Source organism: Cinclus cinclus, chromosome 2, assembly GCF_963662255.1.
Source record: "Cinclus cinclus chromosome 2, bCinCin1.1, whole genome shotgun sequence".
Lineage (NCBI taxonomy): Eukaryota > Metazoa > Chordata > Aves > Passeriformes > Cinclidae > Cinclus > Cinclus cinclus.
This window is the reverse complement of record NC_085047.1, coordinates 25223615-25244159: the sequence shown is the minus strand read 5'-3', so window position 1 is coordinate 25244159 and position 20545 is coordinate 25223615.

Genomic DNA, 20545 nt, shown 5'->3' with positions numbered 1-20545 from the left:
TACCTGAAGTACACAGTAGGATTGTACTTTTTGTTGGATTGTTTTTGTTTGCAGTGATGGTCTTAGAGAAAGATCTGTCAAATAAGGTCCTGAATGAGGCTGAAAGGATGGGAAGGAAGTATTACCAAGTAATGGTGCTTCTGAACGGATCTGACTCTTACTCCATTTTCTTAATGACTGATAGCAAAGGCACAGTTAGGCTTCTTCAGTGACATTTATTTGATCCTAGTTAAATAGGGATTTTAATAATTGTTCTTGAAGTGACTGTCTGTGCCAGAAGAGCATGAATTTAGACAGAGCAATGAAATAATATGAAAATATCCCTTGATCTTAGCAAAGTAGAATATAACCTGTCTGGGCACTGTTTGCTGATAATTTGCTTTTTAAGGTGTGCTCATATTCCATTCAAAAATACAGTTGAAAAGATACTAGAATTGCACAGAGAAGTATTTAGAGTTCAGACAGTGGTGAAGTTAAGACTGGACATTGCATTGTCTAGGGAGACTGGCAGCTTTAAATCATCACTTTTCCCTCCTTGCTGTTGTTAATTGTATGTAGTGCTTTTATAGCTGAGTGCTGAAGAAAAGAATGTGTTATGTATATTTTGTAGACCATCAAGAGAGGCAGTTTGCCTCCTTGTTTTATGCATTTTACACTGTACATTGATGTCTCTCACAGCAGTAGAAGAAGGAAAAAGCAGTGAGAAAAGTGGTAAAACATTACCATTGAAGGAAAAAGTAAAGACATGATCATAAAACTCTAAACATTCATAGACCATCTTGGGAGGAACATTAAAACCAGACCTCTGTCTAGGTAATTTCATAAAAAAGAATAGATTTCACATGCATGGTACATCAAATGGTTTTATGCTATGACTTATGTGGATGTAGCAGTGGGTTGTATGATATCTTGTAATATTGGAGGAACATATACTAGACTCTGTATTTTTTGCATCTGCTAGAATTTTTTTTTCATGGGTACTTGGCTTACCTTGGCTGACCCACACTTTTAAAAAAAGTTACACCTTTGCATTTTCTCTCTTGGAAACAAAGTGACATTTTTAATGAAAACACATTTATCTGCTAGTAGCATGTTTTAGATTCAGAAAAAGGAAACCTTGAATTAAATATAAAATACATGTAAGTGGTCTAGTGGAAAAGCTAGAGCTCTATTTCATCCTGTGCTACGATTCAAAGACTTTAAGCATCTCTGAGGATTTGTTCCTTAGTTGTATCTAGTTATTCACATGTGTTTTGGCTACACTTCATTATTTCATCAATCCACAAGGCATCCATAGCAAGGGCAGAATTGTAGAAAGCCCTACAACATCCACCCGTGTGGGTGTGGAGCATCTTGTGAGGAAACCAGGATGTGGGTGAGAAACAGAGGAAAGGCTGCTGCATGTTTACTTTGGTTTGAGAGTGAGATGCTCTTCTGAGTGTTTTCTTAGGAATGTAATGAAGACCTGGGATCTGTGCCCCTCATTCTAGTTCATATCTCTGTGGCTTGGGAAAATTCAGCCTCCCCATTCTAATGCTGGCCTTTGGAAGTGAGCCAGCAGAAAGAAGAGCATTTCAGGAAAGAGCTGCTGGTTCAGCCTCCAAGACTGAGGTACTCACCCTGTGTGTGATGCATTCTCTGGCACATCACCTAACATAAAGAGAAGCAGCCATTGGTCCTGTTTTGTTGAATCTGACAACCCAGGAGCTCATGTGTTCATTATGAGCCAGGGCCCAGCCCTGCTTGCGGTGGCAGAGGGTGGTCCCTGGTGCTCAGCTCCCTTTCTCTGAGTGCTGGTGGAGGCAGATGCTGTGTGTGCCTTGCCTCTGCAAGGTAGTCCTTCGGATAGCTTTCCTCCCGTCTTCCACTTCTGCTCATTTCACCACTACCCCAAAGGCAAAACCTTAGTTTAGTTACTGATACTGAGTAGGTAATTTGTTATTACATAGATTTTCTTTGTCTGAAAGTCTGCTGTTCATTCTAGGTGGAGGTGTTTGGCTCCAGTCACATTTATCCGTCTGTGTCCACATTTCAAGGATTTCCATGGTATTGACATTTCCATTACAGGAATTTGAAGAATTGTTCAATTATAGAGAGGCCATGAAACATATTTACTTTTTTCTTTTTTTTTCTAATGTCTGTCAACTGTTCTCTGCCAAACTTTAAACTATGCTGCCATGGCTCTTAAGATTTTAATTTTTTTTACATATTTGCTGTATTGTTATATACACGTAGCGCACGCACAAATAAAAGCTCATACCATAGTATTAGGACCAGATTTTAGCTGGAGGATTATTGTAGGCCTGTTTCTAATTTATATAATGTTTTTGTTAATAACAATACCTCTTTTAAATGCCCAATAAAATACTGTAGCATTAACTTAAATAGAAATTTCAGTCATTTTAGATATCCCCCATTATAACAGGTCAGGCTTTTAACAGATGTCTCAATAACTTTGCTATTAGCAGGAATATTTCATGAATTAAAATCAGGCCTCTTTGTCTCTGTCACTCACTGAAATGACCTACATATTTGGCAGATAGAGAGGACTTGCTTGTGCATTAATATTGCTGGTGTAGGTTTTTTCAGCTGTGTATTTTTGGAGAAAAGAGAAGGATTTAACATAAGTTAACATAGTCTATTTTTTATTAATACCATACTTCAGTTACTCTTTACAGAAAAATCATATTAGGCACATCTTGCCTTTTAAGCATAGAAAACATTTAGGACATTTCTCCTGGGCACCAGGCTCCTGTCTTAATGTAAACCTTTCAGTGAAGCAGAGGACAACTTTTTGCAAGTGTGTGGTCTAATGGGGCTGGAGCAGAAGGTGCAGTAATTCAGCTGCTGCAGAGGTCCTAGAAGAAATCTCCTCTGGAGACCTGAGCACTTTCCAAGCCTTTCTGGGGTGTTGATTTTTGTGATTAAGTATTTTCATTCCCCTTCCTGGCATAAAGTGACTTTTTAAGCAGTATGTGAAGGGTTTTGCCTAAAATGGCTCTCTGATACGTAGTTGTGCTGGCACATGACTGTTTTCTTTGAAGAATCAAAAGGACCTCTTGAGTTGAATGATGGCAGCAGAGCCCAAGTCCTGCTGCAAAGAGGCGAACTCTAGAGAGAGATTTAATTGTAGATGTGACCTGTTTTTCTCCTGCAAAATTGCTCTCTGGCATCCTGTGCATTAGCTCAGGTAGAAAGGATTTCTTATTTTTTTGTAAGTTTGATTGAAATTTAACTAATTACGCAAGCAAGTAGAAAAGCTCCACGCTTGAATGTGCTGCCTGAGCAAGCAATATATTCCATAGTCATTAATCAAGAGGTAAAAAATAGGTGGAATCAAGTGAAGTTACTTAAGGGATACATTTGACCCCCAATTCAGTTTATTCGAAAGGCCCAAGTCAAGGAATGATACTAAGTTTCTACAATTTCCATTGAAATCAGAGGCAGCTGCAAGCTTTTACTATTTCTCAAATTAGACTATTTGCTGTGAAGTATATCAGTACTGTCTGATACAATTTAAGGGCCTTTAGCTAACAGGTTCAGAAGACAGCAAAATTAGTATTTAGAGCCATTACAATGGTATTCTATTGCCAAGGATTCTCCCAGTTTGCAAGTAAATTTAACTTTTCTGCCCAGTGAGAACAGCCTACCGGCCAGTTGGCAGCCAGGCGTGCTTTACCAGTCATCTCTCAAACCTTAAGGATATTGCAGGAGCTGAAGAGGCAAATCAGGAAGGGTGTTACGTTACCATAAACCTGCCATAATATAGTACTGTTCTCCTGGCCTGGACTCCCTAGGACTGCAAATGGAAGTACTAGTTGAATTGTTTTTCTGGTTATCGTGGTGGTGGTGGTGGTGATGATGATGATGATGATAGCAATGAATACCACAGTTTTCAGCTCTTAACTTCTTGTTTAGGAGTATATGAATAAATTCATACAAGGGGCCTGGTTCCCCTTCTTGGAATTTTAGGTATTTTCCTTACTTTATTCAAGTGGAATCCTAAGTCTTATCTGGAATGAGATAGCCTAGTACATTTAAACTCAAGTTATACTGTTTTAAGGAGTTTCCAGGGATATAGGAGTTGCCTTTAATTCCACGTGGCCAGCTCTGTTATATGGTCTGTACATGGGTGGTATTGGAGGGAAGAGGCTGAAAAGAAAGCATACACTTTTTCAAAAGGAATATCAATTCCTGAAGTGAAAACAGTAAATCATTGGGTTAATAATTGTCTTGCTGGGTATTGTGCTGTCTCTGAAATGGGAAAGGAGGTTTCTGATTTATTAGATATTTTCCTATAACAGGGATGGAAACACAGCCTCACGGAATATCACTTGATGCATATTATTTGTGTGTCTAAGTAAAAGTGTTGTCTTTTAATTCTTTTTTGTCTTGCACAAAGAATGGCTGTAAGGAGTGTGAAAGACAGAGACAACAGGGGAAAGGATGTGGTACATCCTGCACCCATTAACACTGTCAATTAGCACCATTTATCTTGAAATTTGTCCAGCTTGGAACACAAAGTATGTACATCAGGGTTTGGGCCAGACAGAAACAGAAAGCAAAAGGACACAAGTAATTCTAGAAAGAGCTGTATTTTTTTTTTGTGTGTGAAAATTTGATTATAAAATTATTCTTTCAACATAAACACAATTCTCTAAGGACTTATTAATGCTTCAGTAGCATAGTGGAAAGACTCTAGCGCAGTCCGCTTTAATAGCTTTCTGGCTTGAACCCCAATACATGATGTTCTAGTAATAGTTTATGGGTGACTGCAATAAACTGGTAGTGAGTGTTTTCCATTTTTTGGCTCTTCTTATCAGTTCTGCTGGTGGAACATTTTGTTTTGAGAATATTGCAAAGGCAATTGATCTGCTTTGGATACGCACTCTATAGAGTTTTGTGTCTTTTAAAATATATGCATATATGAGCATTTTCTCCATGTCCTGAGATGTACCGTGTAAAGCTGGGGGCCACTAAGATGTTTCAGGGGATTTGAGCAGTTGGTCAGGCCCAGCAGGACTCCACCTACCCTAACTAATATTCTCTAAATATTGCCAAAAAGGCAGAGCTTTGCTCCTTCCCTCGCACTTCCCAATACTTTCATTGTTCTAGTCTTTTCATACAGCAGTGAAAAATTTGTTCCTGTCCATGCAGGAATAAAGATATTTCACACAGATTCACTTTAGACCCAGATGGTTTTTTGAAATAGAAAGTGTCATGGAATATTTTACATTTAGTGATTAGGGAAAAGAGAGACTTTTGATTTGACATGGGCCTTATATGGTCACTTTTGATTTCTATTGGATTTGGACCTGAACTTAACTGTAATTACAGAGTAAAATTCCATGGCCTCTATTATGCAGGAGCTTTCCCTCTTGGTCTTCAAATCAATTAGTTCACAGCTCCAGATCATCTCTATAGCCAGGCTAATTGAAACAGCCTGCTTTCATCTCCATTCCCAAGACTAGAAGAAGAGTTGGGTAACTGAACCCAGAGTGGAAATGTCTAGCTGCTTTCTGTGTGTAAGGGGCCAGACAAAACCCACCAGCCTGATTGCCTCTGGATTCCAATCCTCTGGGTATGATAAATGAAGTCAAAAGTACCAAGAGAGCAAGCAAACATTATCCAGTGGATTTTGCCACTGAACATCCTGTGCTTGTTCCTGGCTCCATTTTATTTATTTAAACAGCTCTCATACTGACTCTTTGTACAATCATCCAACATAGTTTGTAGATCAGATTCAAAATGAAAATAGGTACATTTCTCCAAGATAATATTAAACACATGTAAAATTAAAGGACGGCTGAATGCTTCCTTCATTCCCTTAATCTTCTGCATGTACTGGAACATTTGTTTATAAAAAGGTTATATTGTAAAAATACTGGACTTGGGGCAAAAATTGGATTTTAAGGAATGTAAACTATAGTCTGGAGATCACTAAAGCACAGAGTGAATAGATAGTACAGAAATATTTAAAGTAACTGAATGTGGACTTTGACTAGTTAAAGCATCCCTAATGACAGCAGGGGAGTCAGTTTGTCATACAAAGTCAGTCTGTCATATAAAGCTGTAGATAGAGAGCTGGAGATAACAGAAAGTACTGAAAATCTAGCCTTTGAGACAATAAATGGAAGTGTAAAGTGGATGTGAGGGAGCATTGATAAAGGAAGTTAGAAATGGAGAAGTGCAAAATGAGGTTTGTCATACCAGATCCATTTTTAATGGTGTTTGCGTTGTCATAAGCCTAATAAATGTGGATATTTCTTCTCTGATGCACACTAGCAGTATTATAAAAGTGTGTTATGTTCACATGAAGAGAAGAGCATTTGAGTAGAAGGGTATGCAAGTTGGACTCTGACCACAGAGCCTTACTGCTACTTCTGAGCAGTTCCCATCCTGCAGCTCTGTGCTTTCACTGGCTGTTGTGAACATGGATCTCTTTTTCTTGTTGCTTACTTATTTAACTGAGTTATTAAGATAAACCTATCAATTACTTGGGAATACTGCCTTATACAATTTGATTTCTTTATTTTCCAATGGAAAAAAAAACGAAGCTGTGTTCAGATACAGGCCTGGGAATCTGTTGTATATTTCATTCATGTAGAATCTGCAGTTTTCCATATTTCATCCTTTGTAACAGAGGACAGCTTACAAGCACTGCTGCTAATGGTGTCCTAGGCTAGCTCTTTATCTCCACAAACTGAAATTTGTCCCATTTTAAATGAAGGATTCTGGGCAGGGTTGTCCAATAGGTAATTTCCTGTGCTAAACATTATGATAACTGGAGTTATTGTTCCAGAGCACTGAACTTTCAGTATCTTTTATTAGTGCATCACAGAAATCATGCAAAAAGCAACAGCAGTCAGATGTGGCCATTGTTATTAATTTCCAGTGTGCAAAAGCAAATATACAACATGAAAAATTCAGAAACTAGATGGTCCTATATTTATAATAATTTATATTATTAATATGCCCTTAAAATAGATGTGCAAGAACAGTCATGAAACTTAAAGAACGAAGAGGGTAATCCAAGAATAGTTAAAACCCCATTTCCACAAAAAAAGCCTGCCTTTTTGTGCTTCTCTTATTTATTAAGCAGTTTGTTTATTTTTATCGAGGATCAGGTTTGCAAGTATATGTTTAAAAAGCTACTCACATTACAGAAAATCAGTAAGGTCTAGTCTAACAGATATTAAAATGAGCATAATATTTAAATTAACAAAATTCAGAAATGTGATGATGTCGAGAACGAGCAATGAGTAGCCCTGCAAGAAGACTCAATGAGGTTTGATTCAAATTATCTGCTCTGGCTTATAGAGGGAAATATTTCTTTTTATTTGGGAGGGGGGGGGTGTTGATAGGTCAGAAGGAGAGAATTTGCAGGGGAATGTTCTTTTTTGATGTGTGTTCCTTTTGCATTTTACTATATTTCTCCACTGCGTAAAGTGGACTACTTACAATGCCAGGATGTGTTTGGAATAAACAGGAGAGTGTTATATTTCACTGCAAGTTCTGTCTATAGTAAGTGCTGGCTCTCAGATCAGCTGTTTACATTTTTCTGAAAAAGCTTCCATCTGTTACGTCAAACTTGTTAATATAGGTCCTCAGGATACAATAACATTAATGCTTTAGGTATCCAAATGAAATGTCAGAGTCCAGTTGCAGATACCAATTTCAAATGTGTCAGTGTCCTGAATCCACCTCTTTTTACTAACAGGCCGTTTAATAATCCGTGTATGTATCTATGAATGTCTAAGTCTTTGAAGGTCTGTGGGGGTCCAGATGTACAAATACAGTTACAGCAGCAAATCCTCACAAAAGCTTTTCCACCGATCTAGCATTACCACATAAAATTTGGCCTAATTTTTTTTTTTTCAACTTTGCAGCTACAACCATTAAGTCATTCACTATTTAGAGTGAAAATAGGTTTGGTAAGGGAAATCTCAGAGCTTCATGCTGTTCCCAGTGAAGTCAACAGCAAAGTGATTGCATAAATACAGATATACCTTAGATGCAATGTATATTTTTCCCCTCATTTAAAAAGAAATTAAACCCCACAGTCTTTACAGTTTTTGTTTCTTTCTTTTTTGTGTGTGTGTGTGTGTGTTATGGTTTGCATTCCTTCAATTTAAAACATAACTAAGTCCTTCATATTTTATTTCTTGTATGAGCTACTGTAATTTATTATTATAGTGGCCATTCAACTAGGATGAAGATGTATGCCCCTCTTTTGATCCTTGTAAAGATGAAAGGTGAAATGTAAGTTTATTATATTATCTTTCTTGTTTCTACTCTTTTGTATTCGTGGCTTTTTAATTTACATTCCATTGTGAATGAAAACCGTTATCTTCTGTAATGTTTTTTTCCTGCCACTCAAATTTTGCATCAACACAAAGGTTTTGTTCTTCACTTTGTGTTCAGTATTTGGTCATGTTCCTTATGAGGTGTATCTAGAATACACAGATCACATTCAGAAAATATCATTCCTCACTATGTTTTCCTTGATATGTTATTATTAAGGGCTGTTTTTTAGTGGGTAAAAATTCATTCTATGCATGAAACTGCATTCAAATGAGGTGTACACATCTAATCATACCTATTTTTATTCAGAAATGCTCAGCGATGAACAGTAGTTTCAAGTACAATGAATGGTGATAGATCATTTGAGTCATAAACACAATGGCATTGGTATAATAGGACCATACAGAGGGTTAATAGTACAGTAATAATTAAAATAATCCTTCTCAATTCTGTAATAACTCTGGCCATGTGCCTTCATCCTACCCTCAACACCACCCTCATGTACTCTTCTAAAAAATATTCACATTACAGACAATCTTGTGTAACAGATTCACATAACATATCTGGAACATTACTCAGATTTTTGGGCAATGGCAATCTGAACATGTTCATAAGTTTAGCTTTTTCTCTACAGCATCCTGCTGTTAATTCTTGACTTTTTCTAATTGTGCATGACTGCGTAACTGGGAAGTGCTGCCTGTGGTGTCACAGGGAGGATTGTTTAAGTGTGGGCATTGGAGGGACTCTGCTGAACAGAAATACTCAATGTTTTAAGGAGCTCACACAGGTAAGCAATATTGTAAGGACTGAAATTTTGCATTCACATTCAGATTTGAATGGCCATGATGACCTGTTTGGTGGATTATTTTAGTTGTGATATTGGATTACACTGATGTGGAAGCAAAGGTGGATATACAAGAGGGATGTTAAGGCAGAATTTTTTTCTTTAAAAAATAAAATTATGCATTGTCTCTGGTTTAGAAACAGAAATTTAATAATTTCTCAGAAAAGACTGGAAGCTAGGAAGGCTTTTATTTTCTTCTGTTCTTTATCTTACCCCAACTTGTTTTTCTGATAGCTTTTGCTCTCTTGTAAAGTAGGAATCCTGCCAGTGAGATTTCTGATGGAAAGTGTTTGGGGAGCCAGTTATTATTACTGAAGTATGATACAGCCTTCATTTTAATGTCCCTTTTTTTTTTTAGGTGACCAGACCTAAAAAAAAAAAAAAAAAAAAAGACTCTCTGCTATGAATGGGATTTAAATTATAAGTCCCATTTATTTCTTGTAACAGATTTCATCTTGCCCATTGGCAAAATAATTGGCCTCTGCAAAGAATCAGTAAGTAAACAGCCAAGCAATTTTTGCTGGTACATATTGTAATTCCCATTTTAAAAATTGCTTAATAAAGATTGCCTTTTATAAAAGCTATTTTGGTATACCAGAGGCATGTTGTACTAAACGAAAAGAGGAAAAAAAATACCTCTGTCATTTGAAAGAGACCATTTAGCCTCTGAACATATTTGCTCCACACTAAATAATAGATGTTATTCTCAGAGAAAGAGAAGATGTTCTGTATAGTTCTGTGGAAACTGTTTTGTTTTTTCTGGATCCTTCACCCACTCCATCTACCTGTCCCTAAAACAGCAAGCAGATTTGACTAGTATGTGTTGAAGGTAAATTTTAGGTGTGTCCTATTAATTTATTAAAGTTAATATTTAGATTTTTAATCATTAACAAAAGGGGAAAGTTCAGAGTTGAGGTATTTTTCTTCCTCCCCATAAAAATAAATGTTAACAATCAGTCTAATTTCTTTGCATAATGTTGATTTGGAAAGTTAACCATAGTAGATGGATGTGAAGATATTATTCTGCAAAGTCTTAAGATTACCTTCATGCCCTTAAAAAAAATTGTCAAAAGTGTTATTGACAGGGTAGTACCTGCAGGAGGAATTATTAGTGTTAGCATTATCAGTATATGGATTTCAGCATCATATCGTCACTGAGACCTTTTCCATTTGTTTTCTCATCCTGTTACCTGGAGAAAGACTCAAAGGCACTGTGGTTTTTTGATAGGTAATTTTTTGTTGAGCACAGCTCTGTTTGTAATGGCCAGGTCAAGTGAATACATTTTGCATGTATGGAAGAATGTGGTAAGGTCTGCAATGCAAGTTTACTCCTAGGAAAGGCCATTTCACTACACTTGCCTTGGAAGATACTTCTGCTCTTTGGCAAATGAGCTGATCGGGTGCTGCTGTGCTTCCCAGTGGCAGGATCTGTGGTCGTAGCCCAGCTCCTTTGTATCCCTCAGCCTCGAAACAGTGAGAGTTGATTTTTAGCTGCTGCTTTAAATACTGATTATTCTCTGCTGATAAGAGATAGCCATGGCTATTAGCAACTTGCTTTCATTTTAAGCAGAGGGACCTGCTGAGGCAGGGAGGCAGGAGCCTGTTATTGATGTTCCTAGCACTGGCTCTCTTGGAACTGCTCTGAATGGGATAAGCCTGTAGGATTCAGGCCCATTTGCCACACAGCAGTACTTGTTTAAAAGCAAGAGTTTAGTGCTTTTCCATGTACCTGACTGGGTGTTTTATTGCCAGGACCTGAAGAAAGAGAAGCTTGAGTTTGCAAAGTCTGGTTCTCATTCCCTTTAGAACCTTGAAAGTGATTGAGTAAAAGTGCTGGCATTTTTTCATGTGACTCCTTTGGTATCCTGTGATTTCTTTAGAGAGCTCCTTCCCAGGCTTTACTTGGCAAAAACACTGAAATACATTACTTAGCTTTCTATGCATAGAATAGAAGCTGTTAGTCAAAGTCATTCTTTTGTGGGAGAGGCAAGACAACAAATTCATTCCCAGTGTCTGTTGTAATGTTGGAGGAGGCATCACTCTAGTTTTGTGTTAACCAGTTTTCATTTTGAGAGCTATTTGAAATGCCACTTCACAGTTACTTCAGAGCTTCAAGGTCCTATCATGCACAGTAGGTGCCAGATTTTTCTGATGCATGCAGATCTGCAGTAGAAAAGTCAAATGTGTTTGGATCCCTAAATCTGATCTTTGAGTTGACAGAGAAAACTGTACAATCATTTCAGGCTTTTAAAAGTTGTTTCAGCCACAGACAGATTAATTTTCACTGATATTCAAAGGTATTTCCTTTTCTGAATAGTAGGACTTGTGATCAAAGTCTGATAGTAGACTTTTATCACCTTTCCTCACATTTTGATGTGAGTTTTATTTATTAGCATTATTTATATTGTGACAGCATTGCGAATATTCCTTCTGGTCTTGCGTTCTGGGCTTAGAGCAGCGCAAATCTCAGCTAGACCTAGAGACTTACAGCCATTTACTTGGTTGCCAGTACCTCTGGAAATGTCTGAATACCTGGACACTAAGAAGCTGGGAGTTCTGTTTGTGTAATTTGTCAATACACTCACGGGTCTGGCAGTGTGCACCTAACTTTCCACACGGATGTGCTCACTAGTCAGGACATACAAACCTTGGCCCATCACTATCTTTTTGTCTCACAGGAAAAAAGGAAGAGAACAGGGAATAGGAGTACTTTGTGATGGAACAGAGATCTGTACACTCAGCTAAACATGAGGCATTTATCTCAGCATCTCAGCTAGGTGGAAGGAATACACAGAAGAGAGGGTGACATTTCTTTGGTGATTGACTTAGCCAGGTATCTGAGAAGGAATTGCCCTCTCAAGATGCTCACCTTGTTCCAGTGGTGAAGGGAGAAGCCTAGACCCCAGTGTCTTTTAGATGGCCAAAATTAGATGACTCCACCCTCATTCCTCTATGTTTTTATTTCACTACTTGAAAAGTGAGGATAACCTAGTTTTATTTGGTTTCGCTTTAAAGTGCTTTGAGATGCTTGATGCTAGAGTTTTGCAAATCAGAAGTAGCATGATGTTTGGAATTGAATAATTAATGGGGTAGATGTAATACTGGGGTTTTTGGTTTTTTGGTTTGTTTTTGTTTGGTTGGGTTTTTTGTTTGTTTGTTTGGGGTATTTTTGCTTTATATAATTAATAGAGAGGAAGGAAGGCTTTGTTGTTAAAGCAGTGGAGTGTAATCTAAGATAAAAGTTCAGCACTGTACTTTGTCACAGGTTTCCTGAATAACTCAAATCTGTGTGTCTCGACTCATCTGAAAAAGTAGTTCCTGCTCTTTCACCCATTGGCTGGCTTGTCTAAAAAGTTTTGTTCTTGTGACAACTGTCTTCCAGTCTGTGTCACTGCAGTGCCTAATACATTAATCTCACTGTGATCTCAAAACTCCATTGCAATATGAAGCATTTATTATCAGAAAATGTAGTTCTGTATTATATGACATATTTCAAAATCTTTGTGTAGTCTCCTTTAACATACCAGGACAAAACCCTGCATAATCCATTGATCTGTATTAAATCAAAGAAAGGTGCAAGTCTGAGAAAAATGTAGATAGAAGTTATATATGTAGCTCCTATTAAAATAATATCAAGTGGAAGTGGATCACATGTTTTGAGGGGTATCACTTCAAGAAACAGATTTTACTATGCAAAGTACTTGTACTAAAGTTTTCTTGATTTAAAAGCTTTGCTGCGTAATAAGCAGTGAATTAAATTCATCCATGAATCTTCTTGATTTTGATAAGATTAAAGCAGAGTTAACTTTGATCCTCATTATCCCTTCAGTTTTGCTGGTGAATTTTCAGCTAAAAGAGGAGACCCTTTTGGATTGGTTTTTCAGATCTGAATCTGTACAAACTCTATATTTGTGCTATGAGATATGGTGCATTCTTGTAATGGAAATATCTGCTAGCTTGCAATATAGCTCCCAACACAGTTTTAATTCAAATACTATATATTGATGTCATCTCAGCTAAGGCTTTTACTAAATCAACTGTCCTCATGTCCTTATAGCAGAATGAATATTAGAACTAAAAATGTGCCACTGATCTGAACATCTCAGTCTTTATATTGATTAATATAATAGTTATTTTTGTAATATTATTAATTTTTAATTAGACCCATTCTTGTTACTTGGTTTCTATGTACTGGTTTTTATACATTAATCTTTATAAAAAATAAATATCTGTAATGAATGGTAGGAATGACTGGAAAATATAAGGGGAAGAGTGATGTCAGGATTGAAGATGTTATGTGGGTGTCATGTTTAGTGCTGTTTCAAGTGTGTGTTTTTGTTCTAATTCCTTTTATGTTTAGACCAGACAAGCTTATTGCAGCATGAAGGAACTGTTTTGTGTCCAGAAGTCATTGCAAAGTGGCAAATACTGAATTTTTAATGTTCCCCACTGAATATAACTGGGGAAAGATACATTTTTGAAGAGGTTTTGTAGATTGTTTTGTTTTGTGGGTTTTTTTCCTAGAGGAAATGCGAACTAAATGTTTCTATTGTGAGGCATTTTAGGTATGCCATCTAAGTCCTATACATGCATTGTAGTAATACTGAAAATTTCAATAAAGTTAAAGAATAAAAAGAATGGAAAATAGGCTCAATTTTGTTTTGTTTTTAAAAATAAAAATGTTTTGAATGTCACTTGACAAACATCAACTGATGATAGTGGGGAAAGCTTTGGAACTGATATTTTGTCAGGGATTGTAATATGCAGTAAGAGTCCTTTGTAATAATACAGCAAATACTTCACAAACAGGAAAAAAGAAGCTTTTGCTGTGATCATCTATTTTTGCAGAAAAGAAATTTGATATTTACTAAAGTCTTAGCGTAGGTCTTAGCAACCTTATTATGGAAGGGTTGATAGATACATTGACAAATTATGCAGCAGAAGAAATACAAAAAGCTAAAACTGATTATAAATAAGTTTCCTTGCCTTTTGATGACCTTTTGTTTCTTAACTGGGGTATTGTGAGCTTCAGACTCAACTAGAGACCTTATCTTGGGAGGTTATCTTCCTTTCTTTACTCTGTTACATTCGCCTGTCCATTGATACCAGAAAAACTTATTTCTGATAAATGTGAATGCTTCACTAGTTAGAGATCAAAAGTAAATATAAGAATTGTACCAGGACTGCTTGTGGGTGCTTTGGCATAGGGCTGATTCATGTCAGGCTAAAGGATTCTGTGATTTTCCCTTTTCTGGCCCATACAGATGCCTGAGCTCAGATGCATGAAAACCAGCATATTTTTCCTCCTCACTAAGGACTAAATTCAAAATCTCCTTTTCAGTGGTAATTTCTGAACACCAATATAACCAAAACAGCTATAACTATAGCCAGACAAATGGGATGCCTGTTCAGAGCTGCTCTCCAACTCAAGGAAAACTTGCATCTGCTTTGGCTGAGCGATTCTCCTTTGGTACCACCTGCTGCTCATATGCACTGGGCATCCTTCCCAGGGGTTTCCAGCTAGCATTGTGTAAGTACTCACTGGAAAGGCTGCATAATTCATGAGGACATAGCTAACTTGTCTGCCTCTTGAAAAATGTCCTGAAAGCACTTCTAAACTCAAAGAAAATCCTGCTTTGTCTTCTGGGTCTAGTAAAATACAAAAGGTTTTGGGAGGATTTGCTGTTTGTTTTGTTGCAATTGTTTCCATTGTGAGACTTCAGCAATTTTGAATGAAAGTCCTTTTCCTTCAGCTGAGGCTTACAGAGGAAGATTTGAAATCAAAGGTTAAAGAAGGGAAGGCATTGTGGATATATCACTAATGCCGCATCTTTCGTCTACTGAAGTATTTGTAAGCTAGCCTTTAAGTCCATCAAAGATGCATTTTAGTGTTTTCTCAACATGTCTTCTGCTTATCCTTATTTTCTGTAGCATTAGGTATAGAAATAAATGTATTAGTTATCTACACTCTTCTCTGTGTGTTAAACAGAATTTGTAAGTAATTTATGTGAGCAGTAGACAGTAAACCATTGTCATACAATATACTATATATTAAATATACAGCATAATGTGCTAATAAAATGTTGGTAACCTAAGTAGGCCACCTAAATTAGAGACTAAGCCAACTCTGTGATTAACTGTCTCATCTCCTGAATTGTACCTTTGGAAGGCTTTGGTAGGCAAAAAAAAAAAATTTAAAAAATGGGGAAAAAAAAAGTAAAGTACATAAATATTGACAAAATTGCTAAGATCTAAAACTGGGGGGGGGGGGGGGGGGAAGGGGGGGAGCAGGGGGAGAAAAAGCAAACAGTGAAACAGTGTTTGACCATTATAGCAATTAAGAGCAGATTAAAAGATATGTTATCAGATATCACATTGTACACGTTTATATCAATGCTGAAGGAATATTAGTATGTGACTAGTCACTGGAACAGGCTTCCCAGAAGACTGATTACAGCATCAAGCCTGACAGAGTTCAAGTAGGATTTGGACAATGCACTTAGGCACATTGTGTGACTCTTGGAGTGTCCATGCAGGGCCAGGGCTGGACTTTGATGATCCATGTGTATCCCTTCCAACTTGGCACAGTCTGTGATTTTGTGACAAGTCTTCATTAATCCAGGGCTTCAAAAGCAATATTACAGAATAATTTCTATGAAATGCTAGTTGAGAAAAGTTGTCTGAGGTTCACAACCATGTTTCTACTGTGGTGATGATGTTGATATTACAGACAAAAATTTGTGACTGTGTGATGGCCTGAGGTTACTAAGGAGGATATGGGTGGTGTTTTACACTACTGAATGCTGGGGACTTCAAAGGGTCTGTGCTAACTTCAGCAGGTAAAGAAATATCACTTGTTTTATCCAGCAGGGAACTTTGAACTTCCCTCATTTTCAGCATATCACCTGGGAGGGCTGTGTCACATCATCACTGCGATAGGCAGAACCATGTGTCAGAAGGGAGAACATAAAGATGGGCCCAGCTGGAGGTCTGGTCTAGAACAGCATCTTGTCAGAACCTCAGGGACCAGTGGTGATGACCTTTTTTTGTTTGGTTTGCTTCATCAGGGTAGCTTTCGTCAGTAGAGAAAATGTGATTGTACTGGGGCTGTTTTATCCTTTGTTGTAGAATTTCTGTCTGGAACTTTCACCAGGTTTTCCCTCTGAATCTGTCATCTTCTGAGTAGATGTACAGAAGCTGAAGAAAGTGCATATGCCTCACAGAAATCTTATTTTTGCTCAGCTGCAGTTCAGAAACAGCCATCCTATTCACTAGAAAACATGTGAATACAGGATCTTTATACTAAAACTCTTATTTCTGTATTTAAAATTCCAGTATGGTTTGGTGAGAGGAAGGTATGTGGGGGTTAATAAGAAATGTGTATTCTTCAAAACAACCCCACCTCCAAAAAAAATGTCCACAGCCTTATAAAATACCTGGTTTGTGTCCTAAAATAAAGCATATATTTCATGCTCTAAAAGTCTGAGGTTTGTAGCTGAAAAAGATTAAGTAAATAATTCAGAATTTGTTATGTTTACTTGTTAATAATTAAGCAGGTTAGTCTGTGTACTTTTTATAGACATTGAACTTTATTTATTTATTTTTATTTACTTGGCTCATGTTCTGATTTTTAAATTTGAATAATTTTCTGCCAAGGAAGAGATCAATAAAGAAAAGGCATCAAGGAGTTAAGTACTGCACAGGAAACAAAATCTGTAGGGACGCATAATCTCTGGAGAGAATGGAGAATAGTCATCATTCACTTCCCTTCTGCTTTCCTTCAGACTAATCTCTAGTGCTTTAAGGGAATTAAATTTTAAAGGTAATGATGATTTTTCAGACAAAAGCAGCACCTTTGATTCCTATTTTGTGTTTCCAGCAACCAGAGACAGAGAGGTCTCTCTTTGTTATGAGGTGACATTTGGTTCATCAAGTTCCAGCCTTGTTCCATTTCAGAAATAGCACAGATATTTGAAGGAAAAGATCAGAACAGACACATCATGTGTTTGTTTTTATGTTATTTGAGTGAGTTATGGTCTGGGGAGATGCTGTAAACTGACGGATGTAAAGTCTGAAATTCTTGTCTTTTGAGGAGGTATGGAGAAGCCACAGCAGCATGAGTTGCTCTCCCAGCCACATTTGGAACCATCCATTGAGAGACTGGATCCTGTGGCAGGCAGTAGTTTAGTCCAAGTGGATCAGTCTGAGAACCTCTTCTTTCAGTGGTAACGTGTTAGAACCCTGGATTAAAAAGTGATAGTAATGAACAGGCCAATAGCTTCCCAGGCTCCTTTTGGGTCTCAGTATCTGTGACTTGAGAAGAGAAGCAAAATAACTGTGTTTTCTCCAGTAATTTTTGCTTGTTGTTTTACAGTCTACCCTGAACATAGCTTGAAATAAGGAAAGAGAAGAGGTTTGGATTTGGGTTTGGTTCCCCCCTCCTCCCCTGACCACTGCTAATCACGTTCCCTTCCTACCTTAAGTAAGGTCACTGCCTAATATTTTTGAATGTTTGAAGTGTTCCTTTGGTCTTGGCAGAATAAGATATCATTTGATATTTTCACTCACCTTTTCCAAAGAGGAGACAAAGCACAGGGTAGTTTGAAAAGTCAGTTGAAGTGATTGGCATTAAAAGACAAAAGCTGCTGAAATGTGAGAATGATCTTTGGACTGTATATTTAAAATCAAAGATTTTAAAAGACTGTTTATGTGGAAATTAATAGCCTGATTTTGCTGACAGTTGAAGTCTTCAGCTGTTACCATGGCATGTTTTAATTCCCTGTCTGCACTGCTGTTTGCTTCTGAAGAAATACACAGGCTCATTGCTAGTACCTCTGATACTAAAAATGCCATTTGCTTCTCATGTCCCAAGTGATGATTTCTGTTTAAGTAAACTTATGGTACATGAAGTGAAGGCATATGAACCTCACAGACAGTATTACAGATGCTCCCCTTTCTCCATCATGTGACTGTTGCCTTTCAGGATCATTTTGTCCTGAGCCTAGACAGTTAATCCAAGTCTTACACAGAGATAAATATGGGCAGGGTGTATTTTTCAAATAAATTTGAGTAGTGCACAGGAAACTTAAATTGTTTCCTGCTAGAATTTTTCATATGTGAAGGATGTAACCGCAAAATGGTTGTTTCTTTAATTTTTTTTCTGTACATTTATGAAGCTTCCTTTCCCACAAAAAAGCCAAGTCATGTCCAGTCCATTATCTTATACTTGCAGACCAGGTCAGTGGTCTGCTTTGGGCAGTTGTCTTCAGAAATTCTTCAGACAATGTCTTCATCATGGAATTTAATGCTAGTCACTTGATTTATTCTTTTTGTTCCCCTCCAGACAGACAAGCTTGACTTCTGAGAAAAGTTACAGAAATCTCAAATCTAGCTCTCAGTGGACCAAAGCCTGTATCACAGAAAAAATTACTACAGTCAGTAAGAGTTGCCCTGTGTTTATAAGTCCAGTGAAGGGTTGAACCAGAATAAAACCTGGTGGTTCAACATGGTCCCTCAGTTCAAAGATGAGGGGTAATGGTGAGCCTGTGTGAGACAATCTGTTCTCCTACTAGAAATGCTGCCCTGAAAATGAGGGGATTTTAATCTTTAAGTGTGCCAGACAAGGTGAATTGTATCTGAGATTCTTTTTGGCTCCTATATTCTTAGCATTAACAAACAGTGATTTCTTTCATTCACTTGCTGCTGGACTTTAGTTTGTATGTGTGATGACTGTTTGGAAGGAACTGAACTGGAGTGAAGCTAATACAATTTATCTTACTCTTTGAATTTTGTTCTTAAATGTAGGATCTTAAAAAGAGATTTACCATTCTGCAACATCCCCTCCGCCCCACCACCACCCCGCGGCCCATCATAACCTTGAGAGAAAATGTAAATAAAATGACACATTCTTTACATTTTCTAGAATGGAATGTATTTATCTCAGTTTCACTTAATCTGATGATAGGTCACTGAACAGTGTATTTTTCATTAGTAGCATGTCTTGGTTTGAAAGACGGGTGTTTGCCAAGGAAAGCAGAAGCTTCCCCTTGGACTGAAAAAAAATTGTGATTCTTCCGATTATTATAATTTTGGAATTAAGAGAGCTCTCAGGCAAAGATACGGGGGTAGGAATAACAGTTCTTTACTAGTGTATCTAACACGACAAACAAGAACAACAACAGCTATGAAGTTAGCCACAAACAGAACAGTAACTCAGTCCCAGTATTTTTTGGCTGCAGGCACCTTTTCCCTGAGCTGCAGTTCCCGGTGCTGGGGGCGGGCGGGTCCCGCAGAGCCGCAGGAGGGCTGGGGGTGGTGGCAGCGCTGTCCCAGGGGGAGAGAGAGATGGAGAGAGAGCTCTCCGCTCACGGTGTGGGTCCCGATGCTCAGTAGAGTGCTGGATAGTGGTAGTTCACACCGAGAAGACAGCCAGGCAGGGTCCGATGGTGGTTTCCTGACGCTGGGATGGCAGGGATGGGACACCAGCAGCGATCGTCCTTCTCGTCCGAACTCTGCGGGGAAAATGGGCCGAGGCCCAGCCTTCCATCTGCTCTTCTGGCTGTTTGAATCTCGCGGAGTTTCTCTCTTCCCTCCCGTCCCCATCCCCTTGTCACCAGGGCCCAGTCAACAGGTATCTTAGCATGACAATGGGGAAAATTCCACAGAGGGAAAAAGGGAAAGAAACCAACCCCCAACAGTAGCATATGTCAGAAAGACGTGCAGCCTATAAGGCACCAACATGAGGAAACTAAAATGTGTGCATAGTTCCTCTTGTTTTCATTTTCAGCAGTACAGGATGCTCTTGTTACCATACAAGCAATTAGAATAGTGGAAGAGGCATTTTAAATTTAGGACTGTTTAAGTTACCCATTTCTGTATTTCTTAATTTTGTGGTAGATCTCATTCTGGTTAGATATTTAAAAAGCAGAGTTAATAAATGTACCTCATTTACTTCATCCTGAAAAGCACATTTTTCTAGGAAATCACTATGGCCTGCCTTGAGCCTCTCTGAGACACTTACAGCTTTGAGCCCAGTAAGCCTCTAGTGAGCCTATGCTGTGAAGTATTCACCTCTGCCTAGTACATGGAGTTAACTTTCACGTAAAAGTGAAAAAAAAGTGGTTTCCTGAATTGCATGCTGAATTTTTCACTCAATTGATGTCATACAGATGCATCAGATTTTGAGGGTATTACTTGATATGATTTGAATCTCCAATAAGCTGTTGATCTAAGTTAAACCACAAGGTTAAAACATGGAAGTTGGAATTGAAAGCAAAGTGTATGGCCTGGAAACAGATGTCTTGATCCAACAAATTACCATCTCAAATATAAGGCTTGATTAATTTAAATCATGTATAAAAACAGTTATAAAAACTGCGGCAGAAATATTGCCTCTAA